The following is an 8,873-nucleotide window of genomic DNA, read 5'->3' on the forward strand; positions in this document are numbered from 1 at the left end:
GCATAAGATTGTAGATCAGAAAGAAAAACATGTTAGTAATAGCATATAGAAAGAATTACAGGTTCATATTCTTCCAAGTTTCTAGCCCATTATGAGCACAGTTATCTCATTTTTCTCAGTCTGAGAAGGCTGTTTGGCCTTCTTTAAAGACTGTATAATAACTTCTCCCATAGTTACCATAAAAGGAGAAAGCTAAAATTCTATGTCCTATTCTTAACACATTTCATTCCTGCAGTGATAAAGCCAGAGGAATAATCCACCATACCATAAAAAGGAGTTAATTCATTGTCATGCAATAAAAAAGCAAATTTCATACCCTTGATAAACAGAATAAAACTTCTTGATACCATCCACATCCCTGGAACATGCTTAGGAATGGAGTTTGTAGGTACTAGACTGAAAACAGATTTTTTTAATTGGTTAAATTTACCAATATGGATTTAATTACTAGAAATTCTGTAACGAGTGAGCTAAATTCAGCATCATGGAATGTTGTAAGCCCCAAATCAATGATGTTTGAGGTAACTGAGGTTAGAATATTAAAATATAAATTATTCTGTAAAGAGGTCAATATTTATGAGAGGGTTGTAATTATATATTCAGCAAGGATATACCATATATAGATCACTCATATATACCAAATTATATCCATGGATGAGGAAACAGAAAGAGAAAAGCAGGTTGGAGAAGGATGATCATTTACTTCAGGAAAAAAAAAATCCCTCTGTTTATTTAGTTAGTGTGTACTGTGTGATTGTGCATGTGATGTTTGTGCATGTATGATTGTATGTGTGTGGAGTAATGTGGTATGTGCATGTGGTTTGTGTGTATGTATATATGTGTGTGATAGAGTGTATAATTTGTGCAGTTTCTATGTATGTGTGTGTACATGTACATGAAGATGAAAGTGTGCAATTTTGCATGCATGTGTGGCAGCCAGAAGTTGACCTGGCTTATCGTCCTTAATAATCTCCACATTAAGGATGTCATTCTGAACATGTAGCTTACTGATTTGGCTAGAATGGCTAGCTAGAAAGCTGCAGGGATCTTCCTGTCTCAGCGTCTGAATTCTGGAAGCGTTGACGAACACCACTAAACTCACTGTTTTACGTGGGTGTTGGGAGCTGAACTCAGGTCTTCACGTTTGAGCTACAAACAGCTAAGCCATCTACTGTTTTCTAGAAAAGAATCCTTTAGAAGTTGTCCAATGCTAAACAGGTATGATAAGGAAAATTATTATGAATGAAATGGGCCTAATGATTTAAAAAGAAGGGTGGATTCAAGAGTGACAACACACAAACTATAAACAGTAGGCATCAGATGCCGGGGAGCATGTTTATCAGTAATTAGTAAATATTCAGTCATTAATTTGACTTCAAAATTCCCATTATCAAAAGAAAAGAATATCCCATATCATCCTGCCTTACTTCTGTAAGTGATAAAGGATATTACATATGGAATCTCTTACTAGAGACACAGAACTTTCCCAATTCTCATTCTAAAATTAGACCATAGATTGAGCACTGATTTAAATAAAAAAGAAATATCTCCTTACTTTGGTGGGGAAACTTGACTATTGGCAGTTCTGACAATGACTGTCGTAAACCTTCCTGAAAGGATCTAAGCCATCCCTCAGATCACATAAGCTGGCCACGTTCAAAGGAAAATAAATATCCACTCTTTTTATGGACAACTCGATACTTTTTTCTAACTCTGCTTGGGTACTTAGCTTACTTATTTGACAGTTAGGACAGTTTCACTTTGTGGCCAAAGCTAGTCTTGAACTTACTATGTAAGCCAGCTACCCTCAACAGTATTACCTTCTTTACCTTCCAACGTGTTGCACTTATGAGTGTACACTAACTATGCCTACAACAAATGTAACAATTTTAATTTTCAGAAAAAAGATCACAATTAATGTAAGATTGCTTAGGTCCACCAACCTATAAGTTCTCACTCACTCATGCTATTTCTCTCCCAACAAATCTTTACTTCAAATTCACCCCACTGTGAAGAAGTAGCCACTCGGGGTGACAGAGAACCACGTTATATATTCATTCTCTACTTCAGGATCTTCCTGGGAGATAAAGTTCTAGGACTTTAGCTACCCAATACCCATAACATTTACTTCTGACAAGCCAGTAGTAATCCATTTTTATTCAGAAGTTGTAAATAGTGGATGAGAGTCAAGGGAGTCCTGAATGCATATGGTGCATACAAAATAGATGCAAATTACCTTTTTGCCATAGCTTCTCTCTGAAGCGATGACTGTAGCCTGAAATGCAAACATTTACACCTGGTGCAACAGTTATTAGAAATGTTTGCTGTCACTAGTTGTAAAAGTCTGTTGTAGTGCAGCAGTTCAACTAAGAGTGGCTCTGAAGGGCAGCGGAGAATATAAATCCAAATGATAAATCTGCACCTTGCCTGGAATGAGAGACAGTCTGAACTAAGTGTCTACACTGATGCATAGGTCATATATAATTATTTGACTAGATGATCCGGGAGTTGAAAAGGACAAAATCAGGATCACAGTAGCTAATTTACCACTGGACATTCTTTATTGTCTAGTTTTTTTGGAAATGGAGTAGTTACTTTCCATAGTAATGCTTTCTTATAACTAAAATCAATATCTACTAACTGGTGACATTACTCACATCTTAAGTTTTCTGGGCATAAAGTATTACAGAGATGTTAGCCTTAAGAACATTTTTCTATAAGAGACATTGCATTGTCATTGGCCTTGTTAGTGGATCTCCAAATGCTTAAACTCAGAGCAATGTCAGAATATTCTAAGTTAGGGTGCCCAGTTTTCACTGAGCGAAGCAAATAGCATAAAATTTGATCTGGCTAAAATGTAGTGAATTAATAGGTAAATTGTATGGCAATGAGATAAGGACATAGTTCAGTGGTAGGATACTACCTAGCAGGTCAAGATTCCTCCCCACACTAGAGGAATTTATTTATTCTGTTATGTGTTCATTTAGTCATCAAATCAATCCTTCATTTGTTTTGGAACAAAACAAGTCATCCCTTTAACCTTCTTGATATCCAATACAATTGACCATTTTTCTCATGTTTTAATGTTCAAGGATTCCACAGATGACTTCAATGAAATGGTTAGCCAGGTGGCAAAGCTTAATAAAGTGTAAAACTTCATATACTATGTAGTTTCAATTGTGTGTATAAAGTGTCATGCTGGCTTATTTGATGACAGTTTGGGGGTAAAATGAGGTCATTCTGAGTAGTGTTTTAGATACTGATTCTGTTAAAAACTGTTCTAATATGTTCTTGAAGATGCAATTAAGGATGTCTCCTAGATGTTTCTACCAAAACTATTGAATTAAATTTAACAAGTTCTTTGAATAATTAGATTATCGATCATGGGTTGTAAACAAACATTCGATCATTATTTGTTTTCTGAGAACATTATTTACTTAACCAGAAAAAAAATCTCAATTATTCCTGGGAGCAGAAAACTTGTGTCACAGCGCATTATTTTATATGAACTACAGGCAAAGTCTAGAAGCACAGCTTTTATTTGTTTGTTTTGTTTTTGTTTTTGTGTACAGTATAAGTGTGATATACTCATCTTGTTTATTGAATAAACAAGAATTGCAGAAAGACTATCTGACCCAGGTTATATTTTCTTGTAAAGGACAGTTTTTATGGCTTTTAAAGCTGGCAATGTTTCCATTTGAATTTGTTGTAGTGTGAATTATTTAATATACTGGCCATGACGTTTGATTTGAAATTCATTCATTCCTTCAATAGTCACAAGCAAAACACTTCCTAAAGAACATATTTAATTGCCCAGATGTTTGTGTGAAATTACTACCATTAATCACTGTATTGTTTACTCTTCATCAGTCAATTAGTACCCTGAAGTGAGGTAGGAGGTATGGTATCCTTGTTATCCTTCATTCTGGCTTGCAGTCTAATTGACTGATGAAAACTATGTTGTATTCCACTTAAAGCTGAAGCTCGTGGTACATGCAGGGCCTTCAGTCCCTGTTCTGACACTGTATTGAGGCAGTCAGCAGTAAGTGTGGTGCTGATTCTTTGGCCCAGAACACTTGACACATTTTTGGAACTGTCTGAAAAACTAGAACTATAGGTTCTTTTTTTCTTGTTCCTTGGAATATTTCATCAGTCCTTAGTCTCAGTTGTCCTCTCTTCATTTCTCGACACTTTTTCTGCCTGACTGTACATGAACTTATCAGCTGGTTTTCAACTGTCAGGCAACTGATTCCCTGTCCCTTCTAGAAGGCTCCCACTGTTAGTTAAATGATCACATCATCCTAGCAAAAAATAGGCCTTGTGATGAAATTATTTAGTAAATTCTAAAGAAGTGTAAAGCACGTCTAACAGCTAACTATACAAGACTTGTATTCATCTTTAACTGTCCTCCATTACGAAGTTTATTTTGGAAAATGAATTCATTAAAGATAACTTGATAAAATAAATCACCTTGAAAATTGCCACAAGTAGATGGTAGAAATGACAGTTTATTTTTAGGCTTTTATTATGAGTGAATCTAAAAATCTTCAGATATTGTTTCTATCAATAACAATACACAGTGTTAACTGTTCATTGTATTAGTAACTACTGATACTTCAAGGAGTGCTACAGAATTTACTACAAGTAAATAATTGCAATGCCTTCCAAAATTGACTGTTTTCCTTCAGCAATTTTCTTCGTGTTTAGCTCGATTTTTCTATATTTGCAATCTTTCCCTCCCTGAGTTTTCCTAATGTTTAGCTAGTATTCAAATCTAGGATAGGTTTGTAATAGTTTCTTGAGAAATGAATCCAGTGATTATTGACAGTCCTCTTAAACCTTCATGTAACTATTGAGTTGTAATGATTATTTGTTTTAATAAAGACACATTGGAGAGGATTGCTTATTTAGGTCTTCCAAGTTTTAGAAGCAACATACCTATGTTGTGTCTTAAGTGTCAAATGTCCCCCACAAGTAGGTGTGTCATAAGTTGGATCCTAAGCTGAAGCTTTTGAGATGTGAGAGAACATCTTCCCCAGTGAGGTCTCGTGATGACATTTTTAGGTCACTGGAGTTAGACACTCAAAGGGTAGCATGGGACTCAAGAATCATTTTGTTTCATTTCCGGAGAATGAGAACTTTAGCTCTGCCCAATACTATCATTGCCAACTAGCACCTCATCAGAGGACTTGAAGTACAAAGACTCATGGACTGAAGCTTACAAAAGGGTGAGTCAAATAAATTTCTCTTTACAAGGTGATTATCTCAGTTATTTATTACAGTGATGGAAAACTGACTAACACAGCTGTTGGGAAAAATATTTCAAAGTTCTAGACTTACTTTTAATTTTTATGTACTTAACCAGAAGGACTTCTATGGACAAATGTGTGAAAAAATAGTCTCTGTGCTCAAGATAAAAATATTGAGATATATAGTTCTTGCAGTTACACACATCATTTTTCAGAAAACAAATATGCACTATGTAAAGTGAAGGTAAGTCCTTAAATTAAAAGATGAAAATAGGGCATCTTATGACTGTGTTCATAGTCACTTTAAGGCTCCTGAAGAGCAAATTCAATTAGTAAAATTATCCAACTATGAATGGCCTCGCTTATCATCAGCATTAGCAAATAAGATTTTAAAATGTAGTCCATTTCTTAGACAGAAAATTTTGGGGGTGGGGCAATGTCTCAGTGGTTCAGAGCACATCTGCAATTACAGGGGATACTGGATAGTTTCCTAGCACACACTCCAGGCACCTAACAATTCCTTGTAACTCCACCTCCAGGGACTCCTACACCCTCTTCTGGCTTATGACTGCACTTACATGAATGTACACACTTGCAAACTTTGAGAATCAAAGATACACATAAATGTTTAAAAAATTATGTTGGAAAATAATATAAATTTTAATATTTTGTCACATTGAACATATCGTGTAATTTTTTTATTAGTTTCTTCTGAAAGAATGGGTTCTGATTTTAGAAGTGCTTGTGCATATTTTAGATACTGGTAAGTTAGTAGAGGATATTTCTGTAATGGCCGGGAAAGAAAATTTAACTTCAGTGACTTTGAATCTGGATTTCTGTACATCAGGGAAATATAGGATCTAGGTTAAACACGTAATAATTGATCCGCTTTAGACAGAGAAAAGTGTCCTGCAGGGAATAAAGGTAAATAACACTCAATAGTTATTAACTATATGTTTATCATTAATAATATACAAACATACAAATACATTTGGATTTATGTGTACATGTATACACATGCTCTAGCTTTTCTGACTAAAAGCCCGTGTGAGCTAAGACCGACTACAAACAGTGAGGAATATAGAGCACTCAGTCCTTATATTGTGAATGCCACCTGTCCACGCCGAACCACAGGAGTGCTTACGTCATGACTGGAACCAGGAAGGATGAGAAAACTATTTAGTTCTACGGCTTCAGAGTTAAAATGAGTTCGAAGAGCACAAGGTCATTTAAAAAGGATACATAAATCTCCTCAAATTGTTCTGACACTGTACAGAGAGAAAGTTAATGAATAACAATATTGATCACAGTGAGGCGCTGGCTAGTAGGTACGGGAAGCCATGGGGAGGCAGTGGACTATCAGTGGGTGCAGAAGCTGAGGGCTTGCAATTCTATCAGATTCTGGTGGCCTCGGTGGTCTCACGACATCTTTCCCACCAAATGTTACTGACTATAAATGGGAAACGGCAGCCATCTTGATTGATACCAAAACAACAAAGTGATAAAATGGACAATTCAAATAGTGTGACATATAATTCTTCATAAGATATACTAATCATAGAAACACCATAGGATGCCTGGGAACTATTACCTGAGCCAAAGGATGAAGAACACCAATATTGTAGTTGAATACGGTTTGAGTGTCCCACTGGGGTCTACCTTGACTGGCTTGTTTCCCATACTGGTAAGCCTTCGTTTGGGGAGTTGCTAAGTCATAACATCATAATGCAGTTCTGTAATTTTTAGTAATTCTGGTGAGAAGGTTATCAGAAAAGCCTGACCTTTATTCAGACTCCATTTCTGTTCTGAATATTCACTACCATTTCTTTACAACGTAACCTTACTTTTCTGTGTCTTTCACCATGAAGTCCTCACAAGGCCTCAGGCAATTGAAATACTATGTCTTTAATCCAAATTGTGAGGTAAAGAAACTTGTTTATGAACCTTTTTGTCTCTTATTTTTCCATAGCAATGCAAAGTTAATACAATCAGAAAATACTACTTAAAATATCTTCAGTAATATATTTGCTTATGCTATTCAACCCACACAAAGAACAGAAGCACTTTCCAGCATAGCCGCTCCTTACAAAGCCTAACTATAAACTTCCAAAATAATATCTAAAACTATTTTTAAAATTTTGGCAAAATTTAAAAAACGAGTCACCATTTTGCTCCAGTGACTTTTTATTTTTTCAATTTTATTTTTTTAATTTTAATCAGTTTTGAAAGAATCATATAGAAGACACTTTTCTTTGATTTAGAAAATAGAGATTGATGAATCAGTAAGAACAGAAGTATAATAGTACAGTGCTTTCACTGAACTATCAAAAGGCTCAGAAAGAAAGTGGAGGAGGACATTAATGGGTTTAAAAAAAGCAAACATGACAACATATAAACAATGTCTGAGTCATATTGTTTATGAACTGTTTCTTATGTATAAAATTATATTGAATTCCAGAAGAATAAAGAAATGGTGGAAGGCAGAAAGTTGAAGTTTGTTCTGAAGCAGAGTATCTTCTTGTGTCTTAAAGCTTGGAGTGTCTGTAGCTGTGAAGGTTGGATGGGTGGGACTCTTACTGAGTTATTCCTGTAGGGATTGTTGCTTCTATGCTTCTCCCATTTTGGAATTCTGGCACTCTAAGTACAGTGCCTGAGAGACTCTTCTTAGATCATTTAGTAACTGGAAAGCTGGGCTAGGTACTTAGTAAAACCTATGATCAGCACTCTCAAGCTATTTATTTCTGAGTTATATCCACTTCCCCCCTGAATTTTGATTTGGAAACAGCGTCAAAGCTACATTCATCAGGTGAGCAGGCTAGCCTTGAACATATGGTGCACCCTAGCTGACCTTGGGCTTGTGATCTTGCTGTTTCAGGTCCTCACATGTATGAGTTTACAGAAATATGCCAACAATTTCCCATTCTGTGCATGCCTGAGACCAAAATTAAAGCAAATGTTGAAGGCTGAATGGTTAGGAATTCCACCCAACCCCAACTCAGCACTGCGAACTAGGAGGTGTGTTTATGGCTTGTTACTTGAAACAATGACTATTAATTTAAGAAGAAAATTTTCCCTTAGCTGTTTACAAAATTAAGTGATGATTCCTTTAATGTTACAGCATAAAAGCGATGTAATGGAACAAACCCCAATGGCCTTTGGAAGTCTAAATTGGAAAATGCATTCTCAATGTAATTTTAATTAAAGCAATTGAATTTAAGCAGTGGAGATAAACAAGGAATTGGAAGCCCTAAGCCTCAATTTATCACTTGATATGGAAGATTATTAAAATTATACTTTAAATATAGTTCTCTGTTGGATTTTGCCATCAGACACTGAGCTGCATGACACACTCCTGGTCTCTCAGTTAATTGTCTTCTTGCCTAGTTGATTAAATAAAGATTAGCATTTATTATCTCCACAGCATTTCACAAGCTTTAACAAATGAAGCTAGATGGCCCTTCTATAACACACTCCATCCTGCTGCCTTACTTTTTATGGAATGATATGCAGAAGAATCTCACAGTATCAAGTGCAATAACAAGGCAAGTGACCTGCTCCACTTCTTAACTTCCGCCTTGGACTTCAAAGCATCTCTAATGTCTTCAAGTCATTGAACACTTATGA

The sequence above is a fragment of the Meriones unguiculatus genome, chromosome 6 (assembly GCF_030254825.1).
Source record: "Meriones unguiculatus strain TT.TT164.6M chromosome 6, Bangor_MerUng_6.1, whole genome shotgun sequence".
NCBI lineage: Eukaryota > Metazoa > Chordata > Mammalia > Rodentia > Muridae > Meriones > Meriones unguiculatus.